Genomic DNA, 21,551 nt, shown 5'->3' with positions numbered 1-21,551 from the left:
TGTAAAAAAAAGTAAGTACATCTAAAATAGGTCAGATGTTAGGGAATAAAAAACTAATGTTCTTTTCCCCTGGTGACACATAGTTTAGGGCCTTCAGAGAGTATATGTGGGAAAAGCTGGGAATATTTGAGCTGAAAGGTGTGGCCAGAACTTTTTTTTGAACCTAAAAATGACATCATGGGAAGCTTCCCTAGTCCTTCGTACAACTCAGGTACTAAGATGCTATTTACTTTATTGGTTATTCATTATTTGAGTTCTCTTTCTACTCATCCAGTAGTTGGGATTTTCACCTGTGAAGAATTCTTAGACATCCTTTTTTTCCCCTGGATTTCTGATATTGGTCTCAGGCAATGTATAGATTTCAAACATGATGAAAATAAATAGGGTCTGTAAAGAATTAATTGTTATTTGAGGTTTTTATGCCTCAGTGCACACTGGCCTGGGGCTCCGCAAACCGCACAGTGCTCCACCCACTGATTGTAGCCGTTGCCATGGCACTAGCACCTCACCTCATCACCACTCTCCGACGCCTGCTGGGCCTGGCAAAATTATAACGATTAGAAGCCCAGTGAGGGCAGTCATGTGACTGTCAGAGCAGCCATCCCATTGGCTGGGGGCTGAGGAGTTCCTGGGATTGGGAGAGGAGAATTGGCTACTCTAGGTGGATGCTGGAAGGCAACAGGAGCTCTGCTGTGTATTCTCAGCTGATTCCTGGCTGGTGGTATTTCTTCAGGTTGTATAACTTCCCTTTCCCCATTTTATTTCCTTTCCCTTGGTCGTACTGATCATGTTTGTGTTTTTTTTTTAAGTTCGTTCTTGTTAAAATAAATCCTATTCTGTTTTGAGGGAGGCTGCCAGTCTCCTTCCTTGCCCCAATATTGTGGCAAGCCACTTAGCTAACACTCCCCAATTAAAAATTGGTCCCCACAGGTGATATGCAAATAAAACAAGTACCTCTGATATATATTTTTCTAGTATGGGCACAACCTCCACCACAATGGACTGCCAGGAATCAATAACTTACAATCTTAGATAGTTGAATAAGACTCAGAGAGTTTAAGGGACTAGCACATGGTCACACAGCTAGTATGTGTCATAGGCAGGATTGGAATTAGCCCTATCTTTGAGAAATTCCTAAAATATCTTCAGGCAATTCTATTCTGGCACTTAGCCAATGCTAGTTCTGTCAGAGGCAAGAGTCCAAGGTCTGATATCTCAGGTCTTTCTGAGTCCTTTGCCAGGATCTAACATAAAATAAGCCAACCCCCAATGGGTAAGTTTCTGAATGACCTACCAAGTCCTATTCACAACAAATTAGTCCAGGCAGATATAATGGAGACCCTTCCAGCACTTAGTCTGCATTAAACGACCTTGTTTATGTTCATTATCTCGACCAATAAAAATAATAATAGTGGCTAGAATTTCCCTTTCTGTTATCCATCATGCCCATCAACTGAGAAGAATCCATGCTACTTGAGAGAGAGAGGATGAGTCTGACTTGACATCTAAAAGAATCACTCATTTACTGTATTGTGGTTTCATCACGGCATATTTGTAAAGAGCATGTCAATTGATAGTTCCATGTCACCCATGTCCCAAAGTCCCTCTAATGGTCCATTTGTCCTTAGACTTTAAGTAAATGTACTAATCAGTAATTAGTTTTTATCTAGGTCCAGAGCACTCAAGGGCCCTTGGAAGTTTCATAAACATGGCCCTGGATCAGCAGTGAGTTCCACTGATATCCCAGTCATTGACAATGTTGGAGAAAATTCCCAGTGAGCATTCATAGTAAGCTCCTGACATTTATTATCTAGTCTTTCCTATGTCCGGTCATATTACAGTTTAAATGACTAGTTTTATATGACTGCTACACTGCATATTTCTTTAATCTTATTTGTTGCCTCCCACCCAATGTCACTAATAGCTTAATATAGACAAAATGTTAATCTATGCCAGGAACCTTAAAAACAAATCTAGTTTTGAAAAATTCTCAAGGACTTGCACCAATATCAACTCTTTGCCAAACTTGAGAAGTGCTACTTTGGAATAGAGGAAGTCAGCTTCCTGGGGGCACATTGTAAGTTGTCAGAGAGTGTTGGTGAACTCCCAAATGAACTAGAAGCTAAGCTGCCATAAGGGATACACCAATAGGACTTCAGTAATTTCTTGACTCTCCTTCTATCTCTCTGACCATTCCTTTCCAGTTTCCTTTGCTGGTTCATGATCCATATTATGTCCCTTAACTTGAGAATATCCCAAGGCTTTCATCTCTAAACTCTCTCTTTTTATCTTCCTCAGTTCTCAACATATTAATTGTCATATCTGTGGAGATGATTCTCATATCTACCTATCCAGCTCTAGTCCCTCCTCATCTGTAGTCCCACTTCGACACTGTCTATTACACATTTCCAACTCTGTCCTGTAGGCATCTCAAGCTCAAAATATCCAAAATTCATAATTCCCTGTTTTCCTACTCCCTTTTCTTTCAGAGCTCTAATCCATGTACACGTTTTATCATATGAAAAAAAGTTCATGGCCACAAAAAGTTTAACACATAATGGATTGAAATTTACTAATTGAGATCAGTTGCCCAGAAATGACCTACCTATTTTGAGGGTCTTGAGATCCCTAAAGTCAAATTAGGTTCAAAGTAGCCACCTTGTGCTCCAGATTTCTCTTCTTCTGGATCTCCATAGAGCAACCACAAAGGATTACAAATACTACAGGCCAAGGCTAAGGTGAAAAACTCTACATGTTTGGGGTTACAATTAATATCCGATTCCAAAGCTTCGTATGGGTACTCTAGTAGTTCTTGTCTTTATATGAGTAAAAGGAATTATTCTAGAACAATCCATACAACTAGGCATCCTAAAGAGCAACCAGTGATCTCAAGTGACCTTCTGAGCACTTTTGATAAAATCTAGGGTGTCATTATGTACACATAAACAGTCATTATAATTTTCTCCAGGCTTTATATACAAGACAACTGTTACTTTTGCCTACTGGGTTGATTTGTAAAGTAAAAGGACTGAGAAATAGGTGAAGTTGGTTTTATTTTGTGTGCCAGCATAGTATGATGAATCATAGGGAAGAACTGTTTGCAAAATCTAAGAAGGGTCGGAAATCCCCCTTTGCCTGAGAGTAACACCATGTGCTTTAAAAAAAATCTTAAAGATAATTCAAAGGAAATATTTAGATCAGAAAGACATTTCACAAAAGAAAGAATTTTCATTGAAGTTGAAATGGAAAACTTCTCTATGAGCATAGGATATTCTGTTGAGTTTATACCCAGCATTAATAGCTATTCTTCTATTTTGTACCTATAAATGATGTCTGGTTGTTGTATTAAAAAGGAAGTTACTCCAGCAGATGTTTTCAAATTAGCCAAAACCATGTCACAGAGTAAGGCAGTAGAGTTGGAAAAATGCCCAGAGAGACCTTCCCACAAGAAGCCTAAGGGAACCATTTAAATATTCTCTTAAACTTCCTTGTGTGGTGACTTGGCTTCATAGGCCAGAGAGATAAACAACTCATAGCAAAGCTTCTCCTTTTCCAGTTTCTTATCCAAAACTTCAACAAGACCTCTACTCACTTCAGTATTATGAGAACTTGGCAAAGATTGGCAGCGGTCTAATCCCCTTCATGCAATAGCCAGTGACTTATTTGTTATTGTGATTGTTTTTAACCCAGCTAGAAGACAGAATTACTAGCAAAATATTAAAAGTAAACAAGTCAACTCAAGAGGCATTTATTACGTATCTATTATGTTCCAGGCCCTTTGCTAAGTACTAGATTGAGAGAAGAGAGTGTGTGTAAGTATGTGAATGGTGTGTGGTATGGTGTGTATGTGTGTGTTATTTTAAATGTTTTATATACTATTTGGATGTATTATAGAAATTAATTAAATAGGTATTAAAGATGGGAAGCAGGCTCTCAGAAGTGTATTTCTGAAGTAACAATCTGTTTGGACCTTATATACCTAAGAAATAAAACAAGGGGTAAAGACTAGATCTCTAAGGTCCCTTGAAGCTATATAGTCTATAATTCTAACGAGAAAAAAAAGACCTAGTAAAATGAATGATATGTCCTCTATGGGTACATGATTAAATACAGGTTAAGGAAGAGATGCACTGCATCAGATTAGTAATTTGCATTCTCCCTGATGTAATTAACAGCTTCTTTGTAATATTGGAACTTCCCAGAAACAGCCATGATCTTTGGCATCTTCAGATTAGATATCCAATCTCAAAAAAAAAGTAATCTTCAGTGAGCAGCCTCAGGGATTAGGTGGCAGGCTGCCTAAAAATCCACCAGGTGATAAAAGAGAGAAAATCTTGCTAGTTTTCCTCTGCCTGCCAATATGGAACTGGCCATGGCCACTTAGGGACAAGGCAAAGAACACTTAGAAAAGCATTCAAGGACACAGTGATTACACAGGGCAATCATACCCTACCAAGTTAGGGTTTCAGATCATAAAGTTTCCCTAGAATTTCTTGAAAGGAAAATTCTTGTTACAAGAATCATTAAAACAAACAAAAACAAAATGAACAAAAAGGATAGAACACAATTGGCCACAAACTTTTGAATACTTTAAGAGTCCTTCTATAATAACCATGCTATCATGGCAGAGAATGAGAGTTCATTAATGATGTTCTTCAGTATAAGAAAGAAAGAAGGGTAGGAAAAAGGAAAGGAAGGAATTTGGAGCAATGCTCTGCTTTCTACTTAAAGTGAGAGGAGTAAGGCAAGTGTGGTTTCTATAGAGATGGAATCTTTACACTTCTTCCAACTGGATGCCTGCCTCAGAAGTGATTTTTCCTTTCTTACTGAAGAAACATGATCTTCTGACAATGTGTGAAAAATTTGTGGAGGTAGGTGGTGCAGTGGAAAGAGCACTGGGTTTGAGTGAGGAAGATCTGAATTCAAATTTGGCCTCAGACACTTAATTAGATGTGTGACCTGGAAAGTCATAACCTTGGTTTCCTCAACTGTAAAATGAGGATGATAATAGCATCTACCTTCCAGGGTTATGTGAGGATCAAATAATATAGTATTTATAAAGTGCTTAGTATAATACCTGGTGTATTATAGGTTCTGTATAAATTTTAGCTTATTATTATTGCTGTTATTATCATTAATGTTCTTACTTTGATAAGAACCTATCACAATTTCAAATGTTATTAAAATCATAGAAGCTATAATCTTGTTTTTTTAAATGGCATCATAATTTGAATGGAATTATGCCTATCAATCAAAAGTAAGAGAAAAACAATGAGTATGAGTTTTCCAGTGGAGTGGCTATCCAGAGAATATGGTGCTGGATTATACTTTGAATGAAGCACTGGATACACTAAACATCTTTAGACTTTTAGTCACTTGTGTTTTCTGTTATATCCAATCCAGAAAAAAATGGAAAAGTCTGAATAGCATAACAAATCATTTCTGATATACCAGAATAGCTAATACCTAGAGCAAAATCTATACAGCTTTCCATTTAAGTCTTATTCAAGACTATTCTTCTCCTCTGAATAAGATATAAAGTAGAGTAATGCAAGTTGTTCATAATTTTAGTAATGTTTTCTGAAACATTTTTTTGGGTGAGGATATTTGTTTTCAGTGGTTATTGATCATACTTTCCCCCTCAATTTTTGGTAATGAGTGTAAATTATTTGTTTTGAAGGTGAAAAAAGAAGACAAAAAGAAAATTCCTCACATGGAACAATTGATGTTTGATCCCTAAAATATGCATCTTCACAGTAAGAAATCTGGAGAGCTTTGTCAAAATACTGACTTTGAACATATTACTTTGTTCATAATTTATCAGCCCATGTATATCTTCTCTATCAGTTTCATACTTTAAAAACTACATTCTTGGATTAGCCAGTAATTTTAAACTTTAGGATTAAAACAGCAATGTCATAACTACCCTTGAATCAAGCGTGCATTCAAATACTTTCAGTAAAAAAGGAAGTTGTTCTCTCTTTCCTCTAAGCAAATGACTCCATCAGTCTTTTTTTTAAACACTAAATATGATTCAATGTAAATAGTTTCACTGAATGTACTTTTAGCTACATTACCAAAACTTATTTCTGAAAGAAAAAGTGACAACAGATTTCTGTAATCTGTCTTGTCCTGGGACAGCTGCATCCTAACTTAGCTTTTCTAATCTAAGTAATATTTTTAAATTGCATTTAGTTCTGTATTAAACATTTTCCACGATTAATTAGAAATTTTGTAAAAAAAATAAACTCTGAGGCAAATGAATAAGAAAATATTTACTGTTTTAGGTATAAATATTGGAAATACTATGCATGTAACCAGTTCTTTACTTTCATACCATTCCTATTTAATAACACCAATTAAGTTTGGCAGCAAATTTTTGCTAAAGCTGCATTAAAGTATTGATTATAACACATGAGAATTGAAAGTTCCTTCCTAAAATGGAAGTGCTGCTATACATTATACCCCCAATGAATAAACCAAGTAGGCTAACTCACAGTAAAATGACCTTGCAAGATGCCATAATCATTCCAATTCAACAAATATTTGTTGAGCACTTCTACCCCCTTTCCAATTTTTCGAAGATTGCAACTTAAGATTGCCCTCTGGGTGGGCAGTTCTATAACAACTGAGAAAAATCCAATAAGAACAAAAGATCTAAAGATCTGCATTTCAATTGGTTCCTTTTTATCTTATATCTTTCACTGTTCTTCCTGGCAGAACTTAACCTTTGTTGCCCATTTTAGTTGTGTGTGGGAGTAAGATTAAGGGGGGGGGGGAGGAAGAGGATGCACATCTCTCCACAGCATCCAGACATCCTTACTCACTTAGAAAAAAAGTGGTGAGGGAATCTCCCTTAGTTTCATCCTCCCGCCCCTCTTCCCCCAATAAGGCAACACTAGCCAGCTTCCCATTCCCAAGATTGAGGCCCCCGCCCCCAATAGCGAAATCCCACTAACCTACAATACAAGCGCCAGGAGGACTATGGAGGCGGGTTTGTGCTCTACGTTCTGCTCTAGGACTAGCCAGGAAATAGATTGAGCAGAGCTCCTCTGGAACAGAATCTGTTCAGCATCTAAACAAATGCAATAGCAGGTACTGGAGTCTGCTCATCATTCCCAGGGCTTTCTTTCCATTACCCTTTCTTAATGAAGCACAGAGATTTCTACTTCCAGGAAGAATATAAATGTAGCAGCGCAGGGTGCTGAATACAGGGTCTTCATCTCGTCCCCATTTCCCCTGAAAAAAGGTCTCTCCAGCAGCTGCAACCGCCACTCAATGAAAGTGCAATTTGTTACATCCCAGAGCCCTGACGAGAGGTCACTGTTTGATTCCAGTTCCAACCCCGCTTATTCAATTTGCTCGGCTGACTTCCTGAATACAGGGTCTGATCTTGGGTCCACACGATTCAGCCAAATCAGGGCTTTAACGGGGGATGACTCTATAGCCCTCTTCCCCCCACCCCCAAACACAAACACACACACACACACACACACACACACACACACACACACACACACACACACACACACACACACCAGGTACTTCTTTCTCTACTAGAATAGCCAAAATGCCACCCGAAAAAGCATGTGAAACAACTTCTTGTTTAATGGACTCAGGAAGATGCCAGGGCATCTCATCAGTTTAGCTCTTTCTCGCTCCTTCCCTTGCAAGGTGCATTGTCGAGTGGGTGCGTGGGTAGATGGGTGGGTGTGAGAATTTGGTTTGGAGGTATGAAAGAGGGTCGATGCTGTTTTCCCCTCCCCCTCCTCCAAGATTACCACATCCCTGACACGGTCAAGTCAAGTAGCAATCTGCCCAGTGTTGAGGGTGGTCTAGGGGAAGTGGGTTAGCACCACATTCCCGGAGAAAGGGACCTGGAGTCTCTGCTCCCGCAGTTCCTTGGAGGGGCAGGGGGACGCACTGAGGGCGAGGAAAGGTGAAGGGAAGCGAGGGAGCGGGCGCTGGTGGCTGAGGCAAGGGGACTCCCTTCCCGCAGCCACTCCGAAAGCGGAGGAAGGGGAGCCTGCCTGGTGGAGTGGAGGGAAAGAAGCCTCAGCGCGTGGCGGGGGCAGCAGCAGCGGCCGTGGCCGCAGCAGCGGCTCCTGCTCCGCGGCTGCCGGAGCCCGCCCAGGCTTCCCGGCGCAAGCAGCTCAGCGGCTCAGCCCCGCCGTTACCTTTCAGCTGCCCGCAGTCCGCGCGTCCGTGCGTCCTCCTGTCGAGCCCTTCAGAGAGGACGAGAAGAAGGTGCCTGCGAAGCCGGGACAGGTACGGAGAGAGAGAGGGCTAGAGAGACCCAGAAGAGCGGAGTACGAGGTGCCGGAGACGGCGGCTGCAGCTGCTGCCGCTGCTTCTAATGCTCTCGGGGCGGAAGGTCTCCCAGAAGCGAAGTCTGGCCGGGTGAGGCGCGCTATGCCGGGTACAACGTTGCGCTCGCCTCTGGCTCCGAGGCTGAGCGCCGGGAAGAGGAGAGCTGAGGCAGAGAGGCTGAGAGCTGGTCACCCGCCCCTGGGTGCATGTTATTACGGTGGGGAGGAGGAGTCCCGCGCTTCCTCCGCCCAACCACCGGAGCGGGCGGCGGCAGTCAGCCAAGCAGCCCCCACCCTGCGCTACTATGGCTGTGACCACTAGTACCTGGCCCTAGCCCAGACACGCGCGCCGAGGATGGAGGGGGGTGGGGTGGGAGGAGAAACCCCGTGTCTCCCCGAGAGCTTTCCTCTATCGCTGTGTAGTCAGGGAATCCTTAGAGCTGGGCAGGACCTTGAGAGGTCATTTCGTCTAGTCCCCTGCCTTCAAGTGCGATTGAATCCACACCAGTCCAAATGGATTAGGTCTGCCAGAAGCAGCTGGGATTTGCCACCTGTCCCTGGAACCTGTTAGAGGATGCAAAGCCTCTCCAAGAGGCAGTGTGTGGCTGCTGTTTATTAGGACATCTCCCTCTGCCCCAGTACTCTTCTGTCATAGAGGAAGTGTCCTGTTGTGGAGAGGATCTAGGTTTGGATAACCAGTATGTTACATACTACCTGTATGACCTTGGGCAAGTCACTTTATTTTCTTGGGGGTCAATTTGTTCATTTGTAAAATGAGAGGAGTGGACTACTAAGATACTTTTGGCTCTAGAGCCTACTTGCTTTTCTTCTTAACTTCATGTACTCAAATTTGGGGGGGGGGGGAGGGGGGAGGCTAGGAAGAGGGTAAATCAAATTTGTTTTCTTCCAAGCATTTGATCTTTGGAGATCAATTCGACCAGCATGGATTTGCTTTCCCATTCTCTCCTTCCCAGTAGAAATTTTAGAGAGCAGGTAATTGCAATTTCCCAAGACACACTCTTGTAAAGGGAAATGTACTGACCCAGAGCAGTAAGCACACTGAATATATCTTTTTCTTTTTATCTTTTCCCAGATAGGAGTATTTCTTTCCATTGCATATATAAAAAGGTAACCCTCTCAAACTGAAGATGATTCCAGACTCTATGGCATAGGTCCACCCCCTTGTAGTCACCCTCTGAAGATAGGAGAAAACAGCAAGAGAGAATCAGAGAAATAAATAAATATTGCAAGAGACCCTGAAATGTTTGGAAAGAGGGAATTGAGATTTATAGAGGAGGGGGGAAGAAATGGGATGTGGGTCAAGGTCAGAAAAGCACTCGAATATTTTGAGAGTTCCAAGTATGAGCCTGGAACTATATATACTGAGTGACGATTTAGAGAATAGGATCCCCCCTCCTGTTTTTGTCTTTTCTAAAGAAAATAGAGAGGGAGAGGGAGAGGGAGAGGGAGAGGGAGAGGGAGAGGGAGAGGGAGAGGGAGAGGGAGAGGGAGAGGGAGAGGGAGAGGGAGAGGGAGGGGGAGAGGGAGAGGGAGGGGGGGAGAGAGAGAGAGAGGGAGAGAGAGAGAGAGAGAGAGAGAGAGAGAGAGAGAGAGAGAGAGAGAGAGAGAGAGAGAGAGAGAGAGGAGAGAGGCTTTTTGTTCTGCAGTCCCAAGGGATGACCTTATGTCAAATTTTATATAATCATCTTTATGTAATTGTGCAAAAAAAAAAAAACCAAACCCTCCCAAACATTAAGCTGCATGAGTCTATAAAGTTTTAAGGGTATAACATTTGGTTAGGGTAGGATCTGATTATAAATATTTGTAGAACTGTCCTTTTAAAGAAATAAGCTCTCACATAAAACTCAGCAGAAGTGAAGAGCATCTTCCATAAAACATGACTCAAATAAATAATCTCTATTTTCTGAAATTTGGCAGAGCCATTTCTTTTTCCTTTTCTTTTTTTTTATACGATTCTGTGAAGTGATAAAAAGTTCTCTACTGAGGGCAAACTTTCATCATTATTTAACAGAGAGCCAAATGCTTTAATAATACTTTCAAATAGTTCAATAATGTTATCCTGTGTTAAATTAGGTAATATATTTTAAATGGAGAAACATAAAATAGTCATGTGATCAAATAGATCTGTCATCACATAAATATGGCTATTTCCTCTAAAGATGAAGATCATATCCTATCCATATCTGCCCACTCTCTGTCACTCTTATCTATGTCTTCTCCCAAGTTCTTTACAGCTATACCTAAAGTTCTGAAGGCCTTCTCATATTCTTGCCCATTTTTTCTCAATCATATTTTAGGATATCCTTTTTATTGTGATATCTCTTCATATTTTCTTATTTGTTGTGTTGCAAACACACCATATGCCTCTCTATTCCCCTCTAAATGATACTGATTTTTAATTCTAAGATTATCGTGCATTATGACACAACCAAATAACAATATCACAGCAGTAGCATTTTTATTGATCAATATTAGCCTTTGCTTCAGGAAATTGTTTAGGATCATCAAAGGAGTTTTGTTATTTTCAAAATCCAATCAAATCCACTCTTCTCCTATTTAGTTTGGGGTCTGAATTATTTATTATTTGTAGTATCTATCCAAGTTATTGGGAAATATAGTGGATAGTGGGGTTGTTATTCAACTGCATATAATAATAATGGACATTCTGTATCCACTTTATTTTCCCTGTGTGGATAGTTAAATCCAGGACTTTGAGTCATTATGAATAGTTTTTCAGAGGCTATACAATGTGCTAAAGTTTAATGTAACCATCACAACCTTTGCAAACAGGAGTATTTTGATACTCTAACAATCTATAAGTTAAGAGATTTGTCCAAGGTCATACAGATAGTAAGAGCCTAAGGCAGATTTGAACTTAGGACTTCCTGACTCCAAGTTCATGTTTACAGATTAGTATGATTCAAGGTAAAATATATGCAAACAGAAGGAGATACCTAGGCTAATTCTTTCTTTCTTTCTTTTTTTAGTGAGGCAATTGGAGTGAAGTGACTTACCCAGGGTCACAGAGCTAGTAAGTGTTAAGTGTCTGAGGCCAGATTTGAACTCAGGTACTCCTGACTCCAGGGCCAGTGCTCTATCCACTACGCCACCTAGCTGCCCCACTAATTCTTTCTTGAATACACAGATGGCTCTCTTCTTTGTTGCCAGGAGTCACTCCTGCCTCGACTGTCTTTGAGTCACCTCTTCAGTACATATCATTTCCTACTAGCAGAGTTGTTCAGCTGTGTCAGATTCTTTCTTACCCTATTTGGGATTTTCCTGGCAAAGATACTGGAGTGGTTTGCCATTTCCTTCTCCAGCTCATTTTACAGTTGAAGAAACTGAGGCAAACAAGGTTAAGTGATTTACCCAGCATCATATAGCTAGTAAGCATCTGAGACCAGATGTGAATTCAACTCCTCCTGGCTCTGGGCCTAGGACTCAATCTGTGAGTAGTTCTGTTGAAAAGTACCATCACTGATGACAAGAGAAAGAGAAAGAAATACCCTTTACTCTATCTCTGCTACCTTTGGGTAAAGGTGTAAGGGGAAGGACAGAGAGGATCTTTGCTCATAAAGGGAGTTCTTTCCCTATAAGTTATTCTCTCCTCTGCCACCAGAGGTTGCACTTCTCAGAATTGTCTCTGGATTCTACCATTCTACTGAATGGGTCTTGATTTTTTTAAGGGCCACCAATTGTTCAATCCTTCTGACTATCAGGTGAGCTGACCTCTAATTCCTTCTGATTTAACTAAAGACTTGTCCATATTATTATTATTTATTTTTATTTTTATTTATTTATTTATTTTAGTGAGGCAATTGGGGTTAAGTGACTTGCCCAGGGTCACACAGCTAGTAAGTGTTAAGTAAGGGCCGGTGCTCTATCCACTGTGCCACCTAGCTGCCCTATTTTTAAAGAAATAACAAAGCTGCCCTCTAATTCCATCAAGCTGGATTAACACATTTCTTTAATTTAGTTTAATATTTAACACATCGTTAGAGGGATCAGCAAATATATTGGAGTATCAGGATGCAGTGCAGTGCAGGTCTCTTTTTAAATTCCTCCAACAAAGATCAAAGAAAAGCATCTGACTGAGTAATGAATGGGAAAGCCAGGTTAAAACACACTAGTTCATTTTTCAAACTCAAGATCAGCCCACAGGCAAGCAACCAGGGCATGGACGTTGACCAGGTATGGGCCAGAAGCTCTACCTCTCTGACCCTGAGAGCAATATTGAGAATTCAGCCCAGAGGTGAGTAACCAGTGAAGTTACTATACAGTGTATTCTGAATCAAAGCAGTATCTTGGATTCAGCCCATAGGCTAGTAATCAGGGCACATTTTATAGAACAGAAATTGGCCTATAGTTCTCAAGCTCTGAACCTCAATGCAGTATCTCAGATTTAGCATACAGAGCTTGGCAGGTGCCTTCAGTTGAGTAACAAGGACAAAGACTACAAACTAATTATTAAACCTACAGAACCTCTGAGGTAGCAGAGGCTGAGCCAGCAATAATCTTGGATCTCCAACCACAAGCAAGTTTAGTAGTTGTGTTTCCTAGGCCTATGAAGCAAAGGCCAGCAGGATATTACTCTTATGTGCCTTAGATCAGCCTGCTTAAAAGATTACAGCTGTGTTGTCTGAGTTATTTCTGAGTTCTTGAAGAAAATAGTATTCACTATTTGCAGAAAACTGTGGTAGGATCCCAGATAGAGAGCATAAAAATAACTATGCCTATGTCTATACCCATATCCATTTTTTAATCTCTCTCTAATATATATATATATATGTACATATATATATATATATCTACATATACACACACACACATATATATATATATATCTCACAGGCATCTATTTCTACATATTTAGAGATGGGTAGATAAGGATCATACAAGGACCCACAATTTTCTCCAGTAATGTGAACAGTCAGACTCTAACAATCCCAATTCAGAAAGCAAGTATAGAAGAATGAATTTTTAGAAAATAGTCATGATAAAGATATATTATGGGGCCTGGTATGCCTAGTAAATAATTTTAGAAGAATAAAATAACTTCAAAAGCTGTATAAGCACAATCTAAAATAAAAACACAATTTATTCATAAGGTTAACTAAAATATTTGGAGGAAAGTAAAAGTTTGATTTTTTTACAATAAATAATAATTTAAATTAAATGAGAGCTCAGGAGGAAAGAATTGGAAATAAGATTAACAGCTAAAGCACAAGGACAACAACTTACTCAAGAAACAGACTCCTTGAAAACAAAATGGACCAAAGAAAAGTTAATGATTCCATGGGTCAAGAAGAAATATAAAACAAAATCGAAAGACAAAAAAATAGGAAAAAATATAAAAGTCAAAAAACAACTAACCTGGAAAACAGGTCAGTGAGAGATAATTTAAGAATCACTGTGAAAACTGAAGGCCAGAGCAAAACAAAATGGGCCCAGACATAATATTTCAAGAAATTGTGAATATAAACTGCCCAGACCAATTAGGATCAGAGGGTAAAAAGAAATCAAAGGAATCCACTGATTACCTCCAGAAAAAAAAAATCTCAAAATAAAAACTCTCAGGAATGTCATAGCCCTCAACATAAAAGAAATACTTGCAGTTGCAGAGATCATAGAAGATTTAAGAGCTACTACTTTAAAGAATGAGAAATAAAGGCAGTTGTCATTATGGAATAACATAAGGCAAAAGATATATCTTTACCAAACAAAACTAAGTAGAATTCTAAGGAGAAAATGAACTTTAATGAAATCAAGAATTTCCAAGAATTCCTTATAGATTGAACAAAGTTGAAACTTTCAAATATACATAGAGTAGTCAAAAGAAGCATTAAAAGGTAAATACAAATGAACAATAAGAAAAGATGATACAAGTATGAAGTATGTACATTTCAAAAGAGGGAAGATAATATGTCATGAGAATATTAATACCATTAATGAATTAAGTGATACAAAAGACTAAAGAGTGCTTCCCCCCCCCAGGCAATGAGGGTTAAATGACTTGCCCAGGGTCACACAGCTAGCAAGTATCTAGTGTCTGAGGCTGGATTTGAACTCAGGTCCTCCTGAATCCAGGAATGGTGCTTTATCTACTGTACCACCTAGCTGCCCCCAAGAGTGCTTTAAAAAAAAAAAAGTTTATTTTTAGCATTCTTTCAGAAACATGAGTTTCAAATTTCCTCCCTCTGTCCTGCCCCTTTGCTACCCACTGAGTAAGTAATATGGTATGATTTATACATGTAAAATCATGTAAAACATATTTCTGCATTAGCCATATATCCCAAAAGAGCAAGAAAAAAAGAAAAAGTTAAAAAATCATGCTTTAATTTGCACTCGGAGTTCATTAGTTTTCTCTCTGGAGGTGGGTAACATTTTTTCATCATGAGTCTTTTGGAATTGTCTTGGATCACTGTATTGATCAGAGCAACTAAATTTTTCACAGTTGATCTTCATTACAATATTAGTTATGATATACAATGTTCTTGTTCTGCTCACTTCCTTTGTATCAGTTCTCATGTTTTTCTGAAACCACCCCCTCATCATTTCTTATAGCACAATAGCACTTCATAATCATATGTCACATCCTTTTCAGCCATTCCACAATTGATGAGCATCCACTTACTGCCAATTCTTTGCCACCACAAAAAGAACTGCTATACATATGTGTTTACATATAGGTCTCTTTCCTTTTTCTTTAATCTCTTTGGTGTATAGACTGGATAGTAGTATTGTTGCGTCAAAGGGTATTCAAAAACTTATAGTTCTTTGGGCATAGTTCCAAGCTACTCTCTAGAATGAGCAGACCAATTTACAAATCTTCCAACAGTTCATTAGTGTATCTATTTCCCCCTCATGTACTCCAGGATTTTCCATTTTTGATGTGTTAAATGGTACCTCAGAGTTGTTTTAATTTGCATTTCTCCAGTCATTAGTGATTTATAGCATTTTTTTTAACATGGTTGTAAAGAGCTTTGATTTATTCTTCTGAAAACAACCTAAATCCCTTGAACATTTGTCATTTGGGGAATGGGTCTTTCTTACATAAATTTTAATTGGTTCCCCATATATTTTATTTTATTATTTTTTGTGAGGTAATTGGGGTTAAGTGACTTGCCCAGGGTCACACAGCTAGTAAGTGCCAAGCGTCTGAGATCAGATTTGAACTCAGGTCCTCCTGACTCCAGGGCTGGTGCTCTATCCACTGCACCACCTAGCTGCCCCTTCTCCATATATTTTAGAGATGAGGTCTTTATCAGATAAATTTGCTGTAATTTTAAAATATTATTTCTTTGCCTAAGGTACCAACTAGCAAAATATAGTTTCAGTGATTATCTCTTTTAATTAAGTCTATTTTTGCTTTTTCTTTGTTTGAGATCATGATTGTTATCCCTGTCTTTTTTACTTCAACTGGAGGAAGCATAATAGATTCTGCTCCTGTTCTATATTTTAATCATGTGTATCTTTCTGCTTCAAGTATGTCTCTTTTAAACAACATATTGTTAGATTCTAATTTCTAATCCATTATGTTATCTGCTTCCATTTTATAGGTGAGCTCATCCCATTCACATTCACAGTTATGAATACTAGAATTTCCCTCTATACTATTTTCTTGTTTCTCTCTCTCTCTCTCTCTCTCTCTCTCTCTCTCTCTCTCTCTCTCTGTCTCTCTCTCTCTCTCTGTCTCTCTGTCTCTCTCTCTGTCTCTCTCTCTCTCTCTGTCTCTCTCTCTCTCTCTCTCTCTCCTGTCCTTCCTCAAAAGGCAGGTTTGCTTTTTACCATATTGTCTCTCTTAATCTGCCTTCCCTTTTATTATTCCTCCCTTTTTGTCATTCCATTCCCCTCCTTTTCCCCTACTAGGTAAGATAGATTTCTATATACAAATCTGTCTTTGTCTGTCTCCATCTCTGTCTCCCTGTCTCTTCTTGGGTCTCTCTGTCTCTCTCTCTCTCTGTCTTCATATTCTTCCTTCTTTGAATCAATTCCAATAATACTGAGGTTCAAGCATTGCCTATCACTCCCCTCCCATTTTCCTCTCCATTATAAAAGCTCTTCTTTGCAAGCCACTTTTATGTGAGAAAATGTTCCCATTCTACTTCTTGCTTCCACTCTTTCCCAGTGCATTTATCTTTCTCATTCCTTCAGATAGATAGATAATCCTAAGAGGATTGACTAATTATGTCTTCTGTCTATGTAGACTCCTTCTTACTGCCCTAATAATGATAAAGTTCTTAGGAGTTATAAGTATCATCCTCACTTATAGGAATATAACTTTATTGAGTATCATGATTATTCTTTCATGTTTACCCATTTATGCTTGAGTGTTATGTACTTATGTTTTAATGTCAGATTTTCTATTCAGCTCCAGTCTTTTCATCAGGAATGCTTGGAAGTCCTCTATTTCATTAAATATCCATTTATTTGAAAGATTATGCTCAATTTTATATTATGTATAAGTAATATGTATTATATGTAAATACAAATAGTAAACATATTATATAAATAATTATATGGTATATAAATTATTATATATTTATAAATACATGTTAAATAAAATAGAAATCATTATATTTTATATAATTATATATTTTTATTTATTATCTTTCTATTTACATATATGTATATGAAGGATTGTACTCAATTTTGCCGGGTAGGTGATGCTTGGTTGTTATCCTAGATTTTTTTCCTAGATTCCTTTTGGAATGTCGCATTCCAAGCCCTTTACTTTAACACACTGTTAAATCTTGTGTGATCATGACTATAGCTCCATGATATTTGCATTGTTTCGTTCTGCCTGTTTTTTTTTTTTCTTCTTGACCTAGTAACTCTGGAACTTGTCTATAGTATTCCTGAGAGTTTTCATTTTGGCATATTTTTATGAGGTGATCAATGGATTCTTTCAATCTTTATTTTACTCTCTGGATGTAATATATCAGCATAGTTTTCCTTTATAATTTCTTGAAATATGATGATGGTTAGGGTCTTTTTTTGACTAGGGCTTTCAGAAGGTCTTATAGTTCTTTTTTTTTGGTGGGGCAATGAGGGTTAAGTGACTTGCCCAGGGTCACACAGCTAGTAAGTGTCAAGTGTCTGAGGCCAGATTTGAACTTGGGTCCTCCTGAATTGAGGGCCGGTGCTTTATCCACTGTGCCTCCTAGCTAACCCCTGATAGTTCTTAAATTATCTTTCCTCAAACTATTTTCTTGGTCACTTGTGTTTCTAATGAAATATTTCCCATTTTCTTCTATTTTTAATTTTTTTGATTTGTTTATTGTTTCTTGATATTTTATTATTTCTTGATGAGTTATGAACTTCCACTTACTAAATTTCAATTGTTCTATTGTTAAAAATTAATGTTCTTAATTTTCTTTGTGTACAAAATCTTTGTATCTCTTTTTCTATTTAAACATTTCTTTTTAAGGACTTCTTTCCTTCACTGACCTTTTGTACATCTTTTATGAAGTCATTAAGTCTCTTTCCCTCATTTCCTCACATCACTCTCATATCTTTTCCAATTTTTTCCTCTCCCACTTTTATCTCTTTCTTAACTCTTCCAGGAATTATTCTTGGACTTATGTCCAACTAGTATTTTTTTTCTTTGAGGCTTGGCTTGTAGCTGTTTTCACATTATTGATTTCTTCTAAGTTTGTGTTTTGGTGTCTCCTGCCATCATAGTAGCTTTTTTTTAATATATAAATTTGCCTCAGTTCTGTATTGTAAGGGTTTAAAATTCTAGCTATGATGTCTAAAATCTAATGAGTGGTCAACTTAAATTAGAAAACATATAGTGGGGGCAGCTAGATGGCGCAGTGGATAGAGCACTGGCCCTGGAGTCAGGAGTACTGAGTTCAAATCCGGCCTCAGACACTTAACACTTACTAGCTGTGTGACCCTGGGCAAGTCACTTAGCCCCAATTGCCTCACTAAAAAAAAAACAACAAAAGAAAACAAAAAAGAAAACATATAGCACCAAGCTTTGGGCATTAAGTATTTATTAAAGTATATTAGGGATTAGTAAAGAGAAAGATATGAATAAAGTATCTCTATTCTGCCTGTCCCTGCTGCCTCTGCCACCAAGCCCAAGTCTGGAACCGAAAAAACCTTACTCCTCCCAGAAGCCTCCTGTGAAACAGGAAACAGGGCTGTCCACACACACACACAGCTCCAAGCTAATTGGTTGGTAGCACAGATTGACACAACTAAAAGGTGCTAACTTCCAGACACTAAGTCACACATGGATGCCAAGTCACACACTTTCTTTTCAGGCCAGAGCTCACAATGTCCCTCCCAGCAGGAGGTGTCATTCCAATTCTCAAAGTATATATTTGAAAAATGAATCTTTTATCAGAGAAACTGCAAAAAAAAAAAAAACAGTTTCCTGCCTTTCTTCTAATTTTGGCTTTATTAGTTTTGTTTGTGTAAAATCTTTTTTAATTACATGTAATCAAAATTATACATTTTAATTCCTATAAATCTGTAATTTGGTAATGATCTTTCTTCCCCATCTATACATTTGACAGGAAATTTTTTCATGCTCCTTTAACTTGATTATGATATTACCTTTTAGGTATAAATCTTATGCCTATTTTGAACTTATCTCTGTATGTGATATGAGATACTAGTCTTTGCCTAGATTCTGACAGAATGTTTTATAGTTTTTCCAACAGTTTTGGTGAAAATAGCTCCAATAGTTTTGATCTTTGGGTTTATCAAACACTGTGACACTAAGCTAATTTGATTTTATGTATTGCATATTTAATCTATTCCATTGATCAGTGACTCTATTTTTTATATAATATCAAGTTGTTTTGGTGAGTACTGCTTTGTAGTATAGTTTAACTTTTAATACTGCTAGATCCTTTCATAACAAATGTCTGATAGAGCACTGGCCTTAGATTCAGGAGGACCTGAGTTTAAATCCAGCCTCAGACACTTAACACTTACTAGCTTTGTGACCCTGGGCAAGTCACTTAACCCTAATTGCCACATCCCCCCAAAAATACTGTTAGATCCTTTATCTTCACATTTTTTTTTCATTGATTCCCTTGATAGTTGTTACCTTTTGTTCCTTGAGATGAATTCTGTTATTTTATCTAGCTCTATAAAGTAATCTTTTGGTAGTTTGATCCATAGTTCTTAAATTATCTTCCTCAACTTGTTTTTCAGGTCACTTTTTTATGTTAGATAGCTTACATTTTTTTCTATTTTTCCTAACCTTTTAATTTAATATTTCTTGCTATTTCATTTAGACATTGATTTCCATTTGATCTATTTTAGTTTTCTAGGTGTATTTTACTTGGGTATATTTGCATGCTTCTTCTCTAAGCTAGTTGTTCTCCTTCTAGTTATTTTCTCCATGGATTTTGTTTCATCATCTGTTTCTTGCTTAATGGCTTCTAGGTATTCATGTGGTCCTTGCTTAAAATCCATTTTTTTCCCTTTGAATCACTGCTTGCAGTTGTTTCAGCATTACTCACTTTATAGAAAAAGGGAGGGGTGTGAATCTGTCTCTACAATAATTCCATATTAATTGGTTGTGTCTTTTATTTAATCATATCACCAGTTTTATTTTCTGACTTGAGACATAGGGATCCTTCTGTGAGTACTGTTATGCTATGTTTGTTGCTCCAGTCTAGTTGGGTTTCCAAGGCACCCACTTTGGGGGTTCCAATTATTTGTTTGATCAGCCAGAAATAGCAAATCTCTATGAAATGAGTTTTTCTCCATGGAATCACTCTTTACATGATGAAACTAGGAGATGTTCCTGTTTGTCCTTTATTCTCAAAGGGAACCATAGAATCAGGGTGATATCATGACTTGTATTGAATTGGATTTAAATGATGGAGGGTTGTGCAAGGTCACCAACCTCACTATCTCCTCCAGAGCCATTTGGGTCCAGTGGCAAGATACATATCAGGATAACTGAAGATGGCCTAGGCTGTTTAAAGCAATTGGGGTTAAGTGACTTGGCCAGGGTCACATAGCTAGTAAGTAAGTATCTGAGTTGAGATTTGAACTCAGGTCCTCCCAACTTCATGTCCAGTGCTCTATCCACTAGACCATGTAGCTGCTCCAGAGAGAAGATACTGATTTATAAAAATACAAAACAGTATAGTAAAAACCTCCATATTATTCACTGTCTTAATTGAACCCTGGCATTGTTAAGTTAAAGATAAACTTAGATTACTAGTTTAACCTAAAGTTATACTGATTTAGAAACTAAGCCTTCAACTCTTGCTGCCTACAGACACAAAGTCCTTCATGCTACATTTCTCTCAGGACAATTGTTGGTTATATTGGGAGGTTGAGTTAGTAGCCTGTGCTGGCCTTTGCTTTGCTGGTGGCCACCTTTCCTGTTGACTAAGTACTTCTGGATGATTTACACTATAATGTGACTTTGATGTGATGATTAAAAAAACCCTTAAGGGGTGACAAAAAGGATTGTAGTGGGAGAAGAGGAAAGGGGAGGCAGAATGGGATAAATTACATCACATGAAGAGGTGCAGAAGACCTATTATATTAGAGGGTGTGGCATTTAAAATCATATGTGGTCACCTTATTTTCATCCCAGATTCAGAGAAAATTAGCTGGGGTTTCTAATATATTTGTTACTTATAAATTAGAAGCTTTAGCACTAGTCTTGGGCATTAAGAATTTATTAAAGCATAGCAATATTAGTAAATATAAGTAAAGAGAGAAAACTTGGCTCAGAAAGTTAAGAAAAGGACTATCTAGCCTAGAGCTCAGTCTGGCCTGCTTCTTCCTCCAAATCCTCCTCCACGAGCACTACCAAAAGCCTAACTGAGAGGTAGGTATGGTTTCAATTAAGTCAACTTTAAGCGACTTAATCAGCAAAGTAAGTCCAATCAATCACAATATTATCCTCTTGAGTGGGGGCCTCTGGGCATCCCAAAATCCATTACCCTCTCACAAGGGAAGATGGGAAGGGGTGAGCATTGCTTGAACTTTACTCTCATTGTATCTGGCACACTCAGTTGCATATAAAATTTTATCTTACCCTATATGGAAGTAAGATGATAAAGGGAAAAGAAAAGGGAAGAGAAGGGTGATAGAAGAAAAGGCAGATTGGGAGAGGTTGTGCTCAGAAGCAAACTCTTATAAGGAGAGGCAGAGTAAAAGGAGATAGACAATTTGCAGTTATGCCCAAAGGGCTATAAAGCTGTGCATACCCTGTGACCCAGCAATACCACT

General features: G+C 38.3%; 1 protein-coding gene across 6 annotated transcripts in view; it reads right to left on the bottom strand.

The window, feature by feature from the left end:
• DLGAP1 (DLG associated protein 1) overlaps window positions 1-8,488 on the bottom strand; it is a 1,198,325-nt gene extending 1,189,837 nt beyond the window's left edge. For 4 of the 6 annotated variants that reach the window (XM_043967191.1, XM_043967184.1, XM_043967176.1 and 1 more), the window contains exon 1: window positions 8,178-8,485. The gene's annotated coding sequence lies outside the window, so the exon portion shown is untranslated. Of the gene's footprint in view, window positions 1-8,177 lie in introns of all 6 variants that reach the window. The other 2 variants (XM_043967216.1, XM_043967207.1) reach the window with 2 other exon arrangements.
• Between the last annotated feature and the right edge of the window lie 13,063 nt (window positions 8,489-21,551).

This window comes from Dromiciops gliroides, chromosome 1 (assembly GCF_019393635.1).
Source record: "Dromiciops gliroides isolate mDroGli1 chromosome 1, mDroGli1.pri, whole genome shotgun sequence".
Lineage (NCBI taxonomy): Eukaryota > Metazoa > Chordata > Mammalia > Microbiotheria > Microbiotheriidae > Dromiciops > Dromiciops gliroides.
Note: the sequence above shows the minus strand (reverse complement) of the source record. Positions and strands in the feature narration are given on the sequence as shown.